Source organism: Dryobates pubescens, chromosome 8 (assembly GCF_014839835.1).
Source record: "Dryobates pubescens isolate bDryPub1 chromosome 8, bDryPub1.pri, whole genome shotgun sequence".
Taxonomy (NCBI): Eukaryota; Metazoa; Chordata; class Aves; order Piciformes; family Picidae; genus Dryobates; species Dryobates pubescens.
The window spans coordinates 1565258-1580427 of record NC_071619.1 but is presented as its reverse complement, the minus strand read 5'-3'; positions in this window follow the sequence as shown (position 1 = coordinate 1580427).

The following is a 15170-nucleotide window of genomic DNA, read 5'->3' as shown; positions in this document are numbered from 1 at the left end:
CCTTTCAGGTAGCTGCAGAAATGGATGCTGCTTCCTTGACTATTCATTTATATTCATTTAATCATTTACACTTGCTGATGCTCTCATTTACTTTGGTAATTCAGAAACTTAATTTAAGATTTAATATGAGCACAGGAAAGAATCCATAACCCCCAAGCATCTGCAGTGATGGTCAACTGATCAATACAATGATGGCATTCACCTGAATTTCAGCAGAGCACAGCTGAGGGCTTTGTGCTTGGCTCTGGAATATGTGTGATGAAATATTTGGTTTTAGTTCACTCTCTTCTGAAAGGTAATCCTAACCTAGCAGTTCAGGATTCTGGCTACTCTGGAAGGATGAAGGAAAAGGGATCTAGGAGATCTAGGCTGGAGATCAGGAGAAGGTTCTTCCCAGAAAGAGTAATTGGCCACTGGGATGTGCTGCCCAGGGAGGTGGTGGAGTCACCATCCCTGGAGGTGTTCAAGAGGGGATTGGATGTGGCACTTGGTGCCATGGTTTAGTTGTCATGAGGTGTTGGGTGACAGGTTGGACTTGATGATCTCTGAGGCCATTTCCAACCTTATTGAGTCTATGATTCTATGACCACAGCTGGGAAACTCAGCTTTCAGCCTTGTGACAGTTGGGTGCTCTTGAAACCCATGTCCATCTGTTGGCTTATGTGTTCACAGGAACTGAGTGAACTGCTCCCTTACCCAAGTGTTCAGAGTAGTGAAGTATTTGACAGACTTCATTTCTCTGAATGCAGAAGCTGCATGAACAGATTACAACCTGTTTAGGTGCTCTTGTTACTAATTCTGCAGCAGGATTTGCTTTCTTCCATTTCTTTATTTCCCTTCTTTCATTGATTGTACTTAGAAGTACCAAACACCCTGTGCTAAACCCATTTGCTCTGATCAATATCCATCCCAGTGAAAGTTTCCTGCCACTGCTACCAGTTTGTTCTGCTCCATTCCATTAGACCAGGACCTGCATTTACTCCTATATGTAAGACAACCTGGGGGTGAAACCCTCAACCCAGCTTGAATACAAGCACACAAAGGTCTTCTACAGAAAGAACCTCTACCCACTGGCAGCTAAACCAGGTTCCCATTTCCACTCTCATCCTAGAATCATAGAATTGTCAGGGTTAGAAGGGACCTCAAGGATCAGCCAGTCCCAACCCCCCTGCCATGGGCAGGGACACCTCACACTGCAGCAGGTTGCTCACAGCCACATCCAGCCTGGCTGCAAACACCTCCAGGGATGAGGCTTCCACCACCTCCCTGGGCAACCTGTGCCAGGCTCTCACCACCCTCATGGGGAACAACTTCTTCCTCACATCCAATCTCAATCTACCCATTTCTAGTTTTGTTCCATTCCCCCCAGTCCTATCACTCCCTGCCACCCTCAGAATTCCCTCCCCAGCTTTCTTGTAGCCCCCTTCAGATCCTGGAAGGCCACAATAAGGTCTCCTGGGAGCCTTCTCTTTTCCAGACTGAACAGCCCCAGCTCCCTCAGTCTTTGTTCATAGGAGAGGTGCTCCAGCCCTCTAATTATTTCTTGACATCTCCCTCCCCTTTAGCATCTGCTGCTGATTGAAGAAGTGAAGTGACCACTCCCTGGGTGCAATGGAACCTTCAGCAGAAGGCAGGAGGAATACAATTTTTTTATACTTTTTTTTTTCCCCTTATTTTTTTTTCCCAAACAAAATTAATCTTCTGCTATGCTTACAAGGCAAAATGATCAGCATTAATCCCTTCCTTCTCACCAGCAGCTGTTGTGATCAGCCAGAAGTGCTGTACTCGCTTTTTCTTCTGATTAGGCCACATCTGGAATATTGTGTCCAGTTCTGGGCCACTCAGTTCAAGAAGGACCTCAGGGAACTGCTTGAGAGAGTTCAGCTCAGAGCCACAGAGCTGCTGCAGGCAGTGGAAGATCCCCCTGTGAGCACAGCCTAAGGGAACTGGGGCTTGGAGCAGAGGAGCCTGAGGGGTCACCTTGTTCATGTTTATTAAGATGTGCAGGGCAGTGTCAGGAGGATGGAGCCAGGCTCTGCTCAGGGATGTCCAATGACAGGGCAAGGGCCACTGAGGGCAAGATGGAGCAGAAGAGGTTCCACAGGAACAGAAGGAAAAACTTGCTCACTGTGAGGGTACTGGAGCCCTGGAGCAGGCTGCCCAGAGAGGTTGTGCAGTCTCCTTCTCTGGAGACATTCAAAACCCACCTGGATGTGTTCCTGTGTGACCTGCCCTGGGTGACCCTGCTCTGGCAGGGGGGGTGGACTGGATGATCTTCTGAGGCCCATTCCAACCCCTAACATTTTGTGACTCTGTGACCAAGGGCAAAGTGAATTCAGCTCAAAATCCAAATCAACATTCACAGAACACATTAGCAAATACTCATCAGGTCCCTTCTGCATCACATGTGTTCCTGTGTCCATTCCACACTGCCAGGCTGGTGAGACACTCCTGCTGTCTACAGCCTTGCCCAGAAAGGCATCTTCATCATACATAATTTGGGAACAAACCAACCAAAACCCCCTTCAAGAATGAATTGCCAACTGCTGAAAGTCATTTGTTTAGATTTGCCACAGAGCTTCTTGGCTTGAGCATCATTTGTATCACCATGGAGGTGGGCCCAGAAAGGGAATCCAAAACTGTGACATGCCCTGCTTATGCTGCATGTGCTTCTGTACCCAGGGAGATACCTGCCCCATGGCCCTCTGCCTGGGTCTTGCTTGACATGGGTCAGTCAAGGCACCTGAAAACCCCTTCCCACAGGCCACCTCCACCTCATCCACTCGGAAGCCCAAGCACACGATTTCCCCTCAGCTTGATTTCAGTGCTAATGAAGGATGTGCAGGAAGCAAGCAGGCAGGCAGTTGGTGGAATTAATGCCAGCTGTTCTACAGCAGTGCTGTAAGGGAGAGGGAACCTCCCCACGAAGGAGTTTCAGAAAGAACCCACTAGAACTAGCTGAAAGGAGGTTGCAGAGCGTTGGTCTCTTCTCACAACTGACAGGACAAGAGGAAATGGCATCAAGTTATGCCAGGGGAGTTGTAGGTTAGACATTAGGAAATCCTCTATACTGAAAGGCTTATTAAAGAATGGAACAGGCTGCCCAAGGAAGTGGTTGAATTACCACCCCTGGATGTGCTTCAAAGCCATCTAGATATGGGGTGCTGGTGGTCCTGGTGGACTTAGATAATGCTTGGACCTGATGATCCTAAATGTCTTTTCCAACAACAGTGATTCTGTGACTTTCTGGAGATGGCAGGTAGCTCTGAATACATCTCCAAGTTCTATTCCCACAAGGTCTCTTAGGAAAAGGTGAGGGCTGCAGTTCTGACTGCACTAATGAATCTCTGCCTTATCTGCAGGCACACAATGTCCATGCACTTGATGGAGGGATGAAAAAGCCAAGGAAGATTAGTTTTGTCTCAACTGAAACAAAACCCCCTAAATTGCTTGTAGGCAGTGCAATAATTCTGCTGAGAAAGAGGAAGCCACAATGTGTGTGGAGCCTCCAATAAAATATTTGCTGTATGGCCAGGGTGGGCTGACTTAGAGAAACAGGAGCTAATCACTCCCCTTCTGCATTAAAACAGGCTTGCTTCTTTTCTCCTCATTCTCACAGTTGCCATTAGATTGTTCAGGAGGAGTTAGAATGAGGACAACTCCTTCAAGCTGCTGGAGATCTTAACCATGTAGTTTTGCAACCACGCTCAGCTGTTAGTGCCCCCTGCTCTCAGTTTGCCTGCCAGGTTATCAGACAGAGAGGGGGGAAAAAGAGCCCAAACCAGAGCAAAAAGCCCCTCAGTACTGTTCAGATTTCAGGCATGGCTAAATCACTTTGGATGCCTCTTTAAACTCCCAAGAGTCCTCACTGGAGCTCTTGAATTGCTGCTGACAGCAGAATCTTTCATCCAAGCAAGAGCCCTGGATTCTTTTAGGCTTCTGAGCTTGCTGACATTCTTCTTGCATTCTGTGCCAAGTTTGTATTACTGTATCTGTACTTTAAAAATGGTTTAGGCATCAGCTATCCTGCTGGTCATAACCAGAATTTGGAAGTAAACATCCAAGGAGAAGGATTAATCTAAAGGCTGCTCCAGTGAGTTTGCAGCCATCTAGGAGTTGGCTTTTCCCCCCTCCATGTACCTCTCACAGCCCCAATGTCAAAGTGACTTTTTTTCCTTTTTAAATAATAAATTCTTTTTCCTTTTTATCTGAAACAAAATGTTCCCCAGTGGTGAAATTCAAGAGCCACTACTTCCAGATCCAAACAAGAAGCTGCTGTGCTGCGTGTGGTTACTTCTGCCCCGAGAAGGAGATTTCTGCAGGCAATTAATTCCATCCTTATCAATTAGCTCTTGTGATGGAAGGAATTTTATCTAGCAGAAGCTGGACAGAGAACTGGCCTGAAAGGGACACGTTGCCAGCTGCACTCAGAAGTGACACTGCTGTGCATGTCTGAGGTCTCAAGCTGTTTGAATCTTGACAACTCCTCTGAGTGAGTATAAACACAAGACACCAAAAGCTGCCTACAAGCCCACGAATGTTTGCATTCATTTAATTAGGACAAGTCGAGAGCCACACTTGATACAACGGAAGGAGGCAGCTGCCAACCAGGGAAGAATCATCCAAAATCTTTCCTTGCAGTAGAGGTTTCAGTAAGTCTCATTAGAGAAGCTGAGAAAAATTAATCATTTCTCTAGCAGAGCAAGAGGTTCAGATGAGGCAGTAATGGCAACAAGGTCTTGGAGCTCAGCAGAATCTTTCACATGCCAGAAAAAAGACCTAAATTTAGAATAGAATAGGATAGGATAGGGTAGGATAGGATAGGATAGAATAGAATAGAATAGAATAGAATAGGAATAGGAATAGGAATAGGAATAGGAATAGGAATAGGAATAGGAATAGGAATAGGAATAGGAATAGGAATAGGAATAGAATTAACCAGGTTGGAAGAGGCCTTTGACATCATCCAGTCCAACCTATCACCCAACACCAGCTGATCAACTAAACTATGGCACCAAGTGCCTCAGCCAGTCTCTTCCTAAATACCTCCAGGGATGGGGACTCCACCACCTCCCTGGGCAGCACATCCCAATGGCCAATCTCTCTTGCTGGGAAGAATTTCTTCCTCACCTCCAGCCTAAACCTCCCCAGGCACAGCTTGAGACTGTGTCCTCTTGTTCTGGTGCTGCTTGCCTGGGAGAAGAGACCAACCCCCACCTGACTACAACCTCCCTTCAGGGAGTTGGAGAGAGCAAGAAGGTCTGCCCTGAGCCTCCTCTTCTGCAGGCTAAGCAAGCCCAGCTCCCTCAGCCTCTCCTCCCAGGGCTGTGCTCCAGACCCCTCCCCAGCTTTGTTGCCCTTCTCTGGACACCTTCCAGAGAACATTCCAAATTTTGTGTGCTCTGCCTGCAAAGCTAAGTGGCAGAGGTGACAGCAGCACAGGATAGTGGTCAGCAAAAGCTGAACTCAAGTGGCTCCCTTTCATTGCCTGCCAAAACAAAGCAGCCTTGAAACGTTCCTGGAGGAAGAGGAAGATTTGGAAGTGTCCCTCTCTGAGTCCTGCTGTTCCAGCTGCTCCTCAGGCTTAGGACTTCAAACTGCAATCCAGCTGCTGGTATTTTCATTCCAATTAAGTTTTGAGTGTTTGGGGGTTTGTTTTTTTAACCAAATATTTTCACAGAGGCACTATTAGGAGATTTCATCATGATCTGATTTCAAACAAGAGACGCTCAGCGAGCTGCAGAGGCTGCCTGGGAGATGAAGGAACTTGTGTTTGGAGATTAGAAAAATGCTAAAAGGATTTGACTTGGCAAGCAGCAGCCTGGGAGCTCAATCTGACTCAAGGGATGCCAAAGCATTGAGGGCTGTGGTAAACAGTAACCCAGCCCTCCTCTGCAAGCTGTCCATTAATAAAGGGGACCTGAGGGACACATTAAGAAATTAACAATTGGATAACTGAAACCAAACCCAAAGCCGAGCGGAGCCCTTGCTGTGTCCGGGCGATACGGTCAATGCAGTAGCTGCCTTCTGGAGGTAATACTTCAGAGGCACTGGAAGTGAGGCTTTGTTCTTGAATAAAACTCAGAGTCATTTGTTTCAGGAGGTGAAGTGGCAGGCAGTAAGGCCAGGATGTAAGGTGCTTGTTCCTCCAGCCAGCAGCGCTGATGCAGGTCAGTCACATGTGAGCTGGGGAGCTTTAAGAAGTGGGGGTATCCCTCTGGGGGGCACAAGCAAGCATGGGAGGACACATTTTTGCACCCATTAGCTGTTCCTTCACCTGAGACTGCTGCTGTAGGGTGGTTGGTGCTGCCACAGGGAGCAGAGAAAGCGTTCACAGAGAGAGGATGAACCTTACAAGCAACATTCCTCTCAAGGACTTGATTTGTGAGTCACAGTGCTTCCTCCAAAGCCTCCCAGCAGCCCTTCTGGAGACAGCAAGCAGCAGCAAACTACTCAAGGTACTGAGTACTAGCAGCAGCAAGCTGTCAGGCTCAGTGGACCAAGAGTCCTGTCCAGAATTGCCACCTCCTAGCACACCAAGCTGAGGACACATCCTATGTGAATGCTTACCAGGCCACAGCAGATACCACGACATTCCAGAGAAGCCAACATTTTCCTGTTAATGATGGCAAACAAAACCTGCTGCAGTGAGCCATCTCCTTTCTGTGACTTCTGACTGCTCCTGCAGCTGTACAAGCTCTGGAGCCATCTTCTGCACAGCTGCTGGGGCATCATCTTTCTGCGGGGTGGCTGCATGTCTGAAAGTGGTCTACAGGCTCCTTCCATGTGGAGCTTTCTTGTAATTAATTATGATGATGAAAGAGCAACTACATGGGGGATAAGCACACAGTGGTAACTTCCTACAGATCACCATCCCAGCATTTGGAACACTCACAGCTAGCCGAGGGGAGACCTCGTTGTTCTCCACAGCTACCCGAGAGGAGGTTGCAGTGAGGTGGACGTTGGTCTCTTCTCATTAGTATCACACTCTATGAAGAGCACAAGCACTAACAGCTGAGTAGAAACCCCTTTTCATACTCTATGAAGAGCACAAGCACTAACAGCTGAGTAGAAACCCCTTTTCATACTCTATGAAGAGCACAAGCACTAACAGCTGAGTAGAAACCCCTTTTCATACTCTATGAAGAGCACAAGCACTAACAGCTGAGTAGCAATCCCTTTTCATACTCCATGAAGAGCACAGGCACTAAGATAGAATAGAACATAATAGAATTAACCAGGTTGGAAAACACCTTTGAGACCGTCGAGTCCAACCTATCACCCAGCACCATCTGATCAACTAAACCATGGCACCAAGTGCCTCATCCAGGCTCTTCTTAAACACCTCCAGGGATGGGGACTCCACCACCTCCCTGGGCAGCACATCCCAATGGCCAATCTCTCTTTCTATGAAGAACTTCTTCCTAACATCCAGCCTAAACATCCCCTGGCACAGCTTGAGACTGTGTCCTCTTGTTCTGGTGCTGGTTGCCTGAGATAAGAGTCCAACCCCCACCTGGCTACAACCTCCCTTCAGGGAGTTGGAGAGAGCAAGAAGGTCTCCCCTGAGCCTCCTCTTCTCCAGGCTAAGCAACCCCAGCTCCCTCAGCCTCTCCTCCCAGGGCTGTGCTCCAGACCCCTCCCCAGCTTTGTTGCCCTTCTCTGGACACATTCCAACAACTCAACATCTTCCTTAAACTGAGGGGCCCAGAACTGGACACAGGACTCAAGGTGTACTTAAGATCTGAGTAGCTCTTCCTTTTCATGCTCCAGGAAGAGCAGATGTCATTTACAGAAGCTTTTCATTGCAAGGTACATATACCACTAATATTGACACTGCCTTTGAGCTGTGTAAGCTCAAGGAACCCTGAGCATTTCTCCCCAAAGGATGGAGGGATACAACTTCAAAACATTTTGGAGTCCTCACGTGAATGTTGCAGCTGCAATGAGGAATAAGCATTGCTCTCAACAGCAAAGAAATGAGTAAACAAGTGAAATAAAAGCAGTTTCTGGTGGATGGTAGTTTCCTGGAAGTCAGTTGCTGGTCTGTGGGTGCACACAGGGCCCCTGTGCAAATCCACAGCTCCAAAGCTGTTGAAGAAAGCGTTTACAAACCCAGCATGCAGCTTCACCAGGCTTGGAGCAGATCTTTGCTATTAATTAATGAAGTGGGAATGTTGCCTCCAAAGGGGAACATACTGTGCATGGCTGCTGTGCCATTCAGAGTGAAAGCAGCCACTGTGCCTGCAGAAACCGCACGAATCCAGTGATTTACCACTTCATCACCCCCACTCCTGCCCCAGGACCACAAGTAAAGCCCTACATTCTTGTCTTCCCTTTGGCCCTTTATTCCTTAAACAACCATATTTAAACCTTTGGGGGCATTTAGAGAGACTGAAAGTACGCTGGAAAAATGACCATGTCTTTGTTTTCAGTCCACACTTCTCAAAGGCCCAACTCTAATGAAGTCTGAAAAAGATCTTGCCAGCAGTATCTGGAAACTTCAGCCACCCTGAGTGACTGCGTTGAAGCACAGTTTGGCTTCACCAACCCAGCAACCATAAATCTCCCATTTGTCAAGCAGAGGGAGTTGATTAGGGGAGCAAGGGCTGTCTGCACTCCAGTCACAAAGAAACCTCCACAGAATAGGAAGGTCTTTGAGGATGTGTGGGGTTTAACTGCTGATGGGGTGTGTGCTGTGTAGCTGTGAGGGGGCAGGAGGTGGAAGAGGTTCCAGCAAGAAAGACAACGAACACAGCACTACAAAAAGCAAAGGACTGCTGCCTCTCCCCTCCTCATCTGTCTGCAACAAGTGAAGCAAAGCCTAAAGAAAACCACAGTAGATGTTTCCCCCTTGTTTACTGCAGCACCAAGAGTAAAGGGAGCTCAGCACACACACTAACTGGGAAGATGATTTACACATGTGTAAAAGTAGAGACTGCAAGATCCAAGTCTGGATCCAGCTGAGAGCCTACATATTTTGGGCACTTGGTATCCAAAGAGAGACCAGGCATGGAATTCTGGGGTGACTTTTGACTTGCTGGAGTCACCCTGGATGTAGCTGCTGTTTCTCAGCCATGAAGCCAGATGAGGATCCACAGAGCATTTGCAAACAATGAAGCAAAAAGTCAAATGAGGAGCAAGCAAGGTCCTGCCAAGTACTAAGGGGGGAGGGGAAGCCAAACCAATGCTTTTAACTAACAATACAAATATTTCCCCTTTGGAATTTTTATCTGGGTTGTAACATTTGTATTGACTCTTCCAGAGCCCTGTCATGATTACATCTGTTAGCTGACTACTGAATATTTATGTGGCATCAGCTTCAGGATTTGGCAACCTGTGGAGATGGAGCTACAAAAACCCTTGTGCAGTCTATACAGACTATGTAGTCTATTAGTCTATACAGACTAATCATCTATAGCTAATAATACCTATATAATCTATAGCTAATCTATGATACACATAATTAGAGAGATATATAGATTTTTAACTGGAAAATACCCACCCCCCCAATAAAGAAGCTACTGAACTGAAAAGCAATCCAATGGCTCATCCAGTTCATTGCCCAGCTGATAAATCAATGTTACATGTCCTCTGACATGAATGAGGTCTTGGATTACATCAGCTGAAGGAGCCCACCATTTGTTATAGCAGCTGTCAGGAAAGAAGCCTTGGGAATTTCAAATGAGAGGGGGGAAATATGAATTAGGGGAAATAGAGAAGCAAAATTTTGTTACTTACATTTCCCTAGCAGAAACCTTTGGGTTTGGGTTTGGGTTTGGGTTGTTTGTGGGTTTTTTTCCCCCCCAAAGCTGTAACATGAAAACCAAATCAAACCCAACCAAATCCCAAACAAACAAAACCCAAACCAAAACAAAAACCCAACCAAGCAAAAAGAATACAAAACAAAACCCAAGCCCAAGCTTATTTAGCAGCAAATGAATCCTGGTGCAAGCAGGGAGCATGCTCTGGGAAGGTTGGATGAGCCAAGCAAGTTGCAGACTGGCAGCTCCACAGGAGATGAGAGCACAGGTGTTTGGGTTGGTAGCTTCCTGGAGCTGAGGAGGAGGAGAAAATTAATAGTTTCACAAGGAAAAGCTTTGAATCAAGAGCCAGTGCCAACTGTGCTTGTTTTCTTCTCTCCCCTCTCCCTGCAGGGTGTTTGTTCCCTGCCCATGGCAGCCCATCGCTCTCCCTTCAGCTGAAGGCCTCTTCGTGCCCTTCCTGCAGCACCAGCATGAAGGTTGCACCAACGAGGAGCCTCAGCTCCAAATTAATTTTGCACCAGCAGAAACTGCACACTGTGGGCTCTGTCTCATGCCCTGCAAAACCCAGCTGGTGGAGTAAAGAGCAAAGGCATCCTTCTGCCTGGGTGGTGAGTTGCTTTCCTCAGGAAGCCTCATCGTGGGTCAGCTGCAGGTGCCTGTGGTCAGGCTGCTCAGGAGCACTGGCACCAACCCTCCTTGGTGGCAAACTCTGCTCAGGTGCTCCCAGTGCTTAGGACTCAACATGTCAGGCTTGCAATTCAGGCAGGACCGAAGAAGGTGAAACTCCACTTTGCAGACCTGGCTGCAGCCTGCTCTTCTCAACACCCAAATCACCATTCCCAGGGCAGATCCCTCACCAGCTGAGCACTCAGCTGTCAGTTCAAGCATCCCTGTGCTAACAAGCACTGCATGCTGCTGGACAGCCCTAAAACCAGTTAGTGTTGTCCCAGGGAACACATCTGGACAAAACCCTGCACCTTGGCTGCCTTCTCTGAACAGGCCATGGCAGTATGGATTTTTGTTTCCACCAACTGCACTTCCCTTTGGTTCCAGCATAATGGGCCATACCTTTCTCCAGAGCAGGGACACTGGGGATCTCATTTGCTGTCCTGCTTCTCCACTCTGTCCTCACTGCCTCAAACACTTCAAACACACAATGCCAGAGCAGAAGGGATGAGCTGCTCCTCTGCCACAAGGAAGGATCAGTGCTCCCTGGAAATCCACGGAGGCTTTGGAAAAGCCTCTCCAGTAATTCACTGTTTCAGGGCAGGCAAACTGGTCCCAGTGCCTGGTGCTGTTCAGTGGGAATGGTACCAGGCTCCTCACAAACCTTTCTGCGCTACCCAGGCTCCTGACCTTGCTCACAGCTGTCTGGTTGTAGGGCACAGCAGCTGCTGCTGTGGAAATGCTGCTAGGTACTCTGAGCAGTACAAACATCATTGATACTCAGGAGTGTATTCCTCACTTGGTGCTGGCTGGGGAAACTCAGCAGCAGCCAGAAGTGGAAATAAAACATTTAAAAAGTGCAATTACTTACAGGCTGTCACTCTGAGTTAGTCTAAGCCTTCTGGGTTGATCAAAGTACCCCCCTCTGATTTTATATAGTATTGTCTACTGTTAAATGCTTGCATCCTAAAGTGACTTCATTTCCCTTTGACAAGATGACTCTGATGGGGTCATGCCATTCTGGTAAAGCCAAAATACTTCATCTTCTTGCAAGACACTCAGGCTTCAGAAAGCTTTTGAGGAAACACAGGAATTCAATCAGAAAACCTTGGAGCAGCTGTGATAATCAAAAGCAAATCAGGACCTGGCTTCTAAAACCCAAATGCCTTAATAGAGGAGGATCTCTGTCTCGTTAAGTGCATCACTACGTGGAATTTACTGAATGACAGCCTCAACACAAGTCAGTGCAGCTTTCCAGGACTCCTCTGCAGACCTGGGTTACCTTTGGCCAATAACAGAGACCTGCAAAACCACAGGAAGGTTTCAGCTGGAAGGGACCCCAGAGATCATCTTGGCCAACATTGTGTTGAAGGCAGAGCTTCAGATTAGCTTATCCATGGCCCTGTCAAGCCAAGTCTCAATAACTACAGCCATATACATTCCACTGCTTCTCTAGGCAGCTTATCCCAGTGTCCAAGTGGTCTTAGAGTGAAGAAATTGGTTCTAAAACCAAGACAGAAAGATCCTGGCTCAGCTGGTGTCTCTTGCCCCTTGTTCTTTGTGCATCCTTGTGGAGAAAACAACTGCCTTCATCTTCTCCCTCTGCTTAGGAGCTTTATGGAACAGTAAAAGGGGATCAAAAAAAAAGCTTTGGCTCCACATCTGAGCTGCTTGTGACATTCGGGACTCAGGGTGACCAAAGCTCAGAAGCACACATACTTACATATGACATACATACAGACATACTTACAGGCAGAGGACTGATGGCCCTTCCCAGCACAAGCCGTTAGAGAGAGCTTATGCTTCATCACAACAAACTTAATACATTTACTGTGGGGTAAAACACAATCAGTGCACTATTTCTGTAATGATTAGATCAAGTGATGCAGATAGGGAACTTCCTGATTACAGACTGGACAGATGACCCTTCCACAGCAGGTGTTGGCTGGCTTCTGTTTCCCTTTCCACGGCTTGCTTTCCTTCTATGAACAACCACCTTTTCTTCTCTCCACTTTCACCCTTATGTTAGGCTACTTACCCAAATGAGGCTAAAGCCTCTGAAGGTTCCTGAAAGGTTTTCTGAAGGACTTGTCCTCCAAGCTGCTCTTTACCTCTCCCTAACAGTGTCAATCAGTTTGAGCAGCCAGCCTGCACTTACTGGAAACTTGCTGGACGAGGGAAAGTCTCCAAAAGCTGCCACTCAGGATCTGTGTAACAGGAGCCTTGGAGGACGGGAGGAAGCAGTACCGCCAGCAAACTTGACTGATGGATTTTGTCCACTGCTGAGCCACAGGACATGATGTTTGCTCCAACTGGGGGCAAGTCATTGGCACCCATCTGTATGGTGTGCCCTTCCATATAGCCTGGCTGGATGCTTGCTCCACCTTTTGGGCACTGGATGTGGAGCTTTTGTAGAAGAGACCTTGGTCATTAAAATGGTTTTAACAGCAGTTGATATACCCTGATCAAGACAACTCTTTCCTACAAGAAAGCTGGGGAGGGACTTTTGAGGGTGTCAGGGAGGGATAGGACTGGGGGGGATGGAGCAGAACTAGAAGTGGGGAGATTGAGATTGGGTGTTAGGAAGAAGTTGTTCCCCATGAGGGTGGTGAGAGCCTGGCACAGGTTACCCAGGGAGGTGGTGGAAGCCTCCTGCCTGGAGGTGTTTGCAGCCAGGCTGGATGTGGCTGTGAGCAACCTGCTGTAGTGTGAGGTGTCCCTGCCTATGGCAGGGGGGTTGGAACTGGCTGATCCTTGAGGTCCCTTCCAGCCCTGACAATTCTGTGATTAACCTTCTCTTGGTTTAATGAATTAGACTGAGATGAGTGACTCTTCCACTAAAAGGAATTCAGGGAGTTGTGGTGCTAGGGCTCAGGGGCTAGGCATGAACACAACCAGATGCTGTACACAGCTTTGCTTGTGTTACTTGCAGAAATAAACCAGTAAAGTGACTTGTGGCAGATCTGGCACTCAAAACAGATCAATTCTTACTTCTGTAGAAGCATAATGAAATGTTCAGTGATATGAAACCAAGGGAAAGAAGTGACAGAACAGAAGCTATATTCTTATCTGCTGTCACAGCCTGTGCTACTTGCAAGAAGAGGGGGAAAAAACCAAACCAAAACAGGCAACATGAACTGGTTTATGGACTTGAGCCATAACAAACCTGCCTTCTACATCCTTACTGGCTCATATATTACAGAGTCCATTTGGATCAATACTATAAACAGGGCACAAGAAACAATTAGGTGCTGCAGGAAACTGATTACACACAGAACATAATCTTCATTATCCACATCAATACAAACTCATTTCCTGACACAATGCTGCTCTTCACTGCTGCTCCTGTTATTAACAGCAATAATATTCTCAGGTGAGACAAATCCCAATCCCTAACCCTATCTGCTCATGAAGGCAATCATGGCAATAAATATTTCCCCTCTGGGCAAATGTCAATGGCAGATTTTATTTTTTGCTGCCTAGTTGCAACTTTCTGCCTTAAAAGTTGCAGCTTTACACAGAGAACCTGTTCTGCTCACCTAGAGCTGGAGTGCTCCTGTGCCCTGCCCCAGAGACAGTGCTTCCACAGAAGGAAATCAGCCAGCAGGCAGCTGAGGAGAGAGTCTTGGGAGAGCAGGCAAGAACAAAAGCTTAGCCCAGGGACCACTACAAAACCAGGGAAATGGCATGAAGGACTTCAGGCAGCATTTGTGGAATCCTGCTCTGTCTCCAAGATGCACATTTCAATCTTGGAGAGAGAAACCGAAACTGAACAAGAGGGAAGGCAAACAGACTGTTTAAAACCAAAAGCAGTGTAACCAAACATAGAATCAACACAGAATTGCCAGGGTTGGAAAGGACCTCAAGCATCACCCAATTCTAGCCCCCCTGCCATGGGCAGGGACACCTCACACTGCAGCAGGTTGCTCACAGCCACATCCAGCCTGGCTGCAAAACCTCCAGGGATGAGGCTTCCACCACCTCCCTGGGCAGCCTGTGCCAGGCTCTCACCACCCTCCTGGGGAATAACTTCTTCCTAACATCCAATCTACCTTTACCCTCTAGGTTGGATCCATCCCCCCCAGTCCTATCCCTCCCTGACACCCTCAAAAGTCCCTCCCCAGCTTTCTTGTAGCCCACTTCAGATACTGGAAGGCCACAAGAAGGTCTCAGAGCCTTCTCCTCTCCAGACATTTATATTGTCCAGTTATCTTTTCACCCTTGCATTTCTGAGGGTACTGTTGTGACTTTACAAAGGTGGCAAAGATGCACTGAAAACCATTTCAGTATGAGATTCAAGGTCTTCCACCACGCCTTGAGACAATCTCACCTCCAGCTGTGCCATTCAGAACATGCTGGTTTCTTGTCAGAGAGTCACTACTGCTGCAGATAAAAGATGTGGGGAAAGGCAACTGTTAGTTTTCAGCAGAGCCAGTGGGAGTTTTCCAATGGGACAACTCTCAGCCCAACCCAACCTTTTTCAGTTGAGTTTTGTGGGATTGCTGTGGGCTCAGTGGTCAAAGCAAACGAGACAGGAAGAAATTAATGAATACTTTGGTGTCTGGAGCATTTCTACAGCACGTGGTGAAGACCAGCTTCAAGAACCCTTTTCTGGCTAAGCTGCAACAGTAATGTGACCAAAAGTTTCCCATTTTTGTCTCGAGCAACAGCTAGTTTGGTGTGCCTGCCTTCTGCTTTAAAGCACAAAACCTCCTCAAACTCCAAGTGCTTTTATAT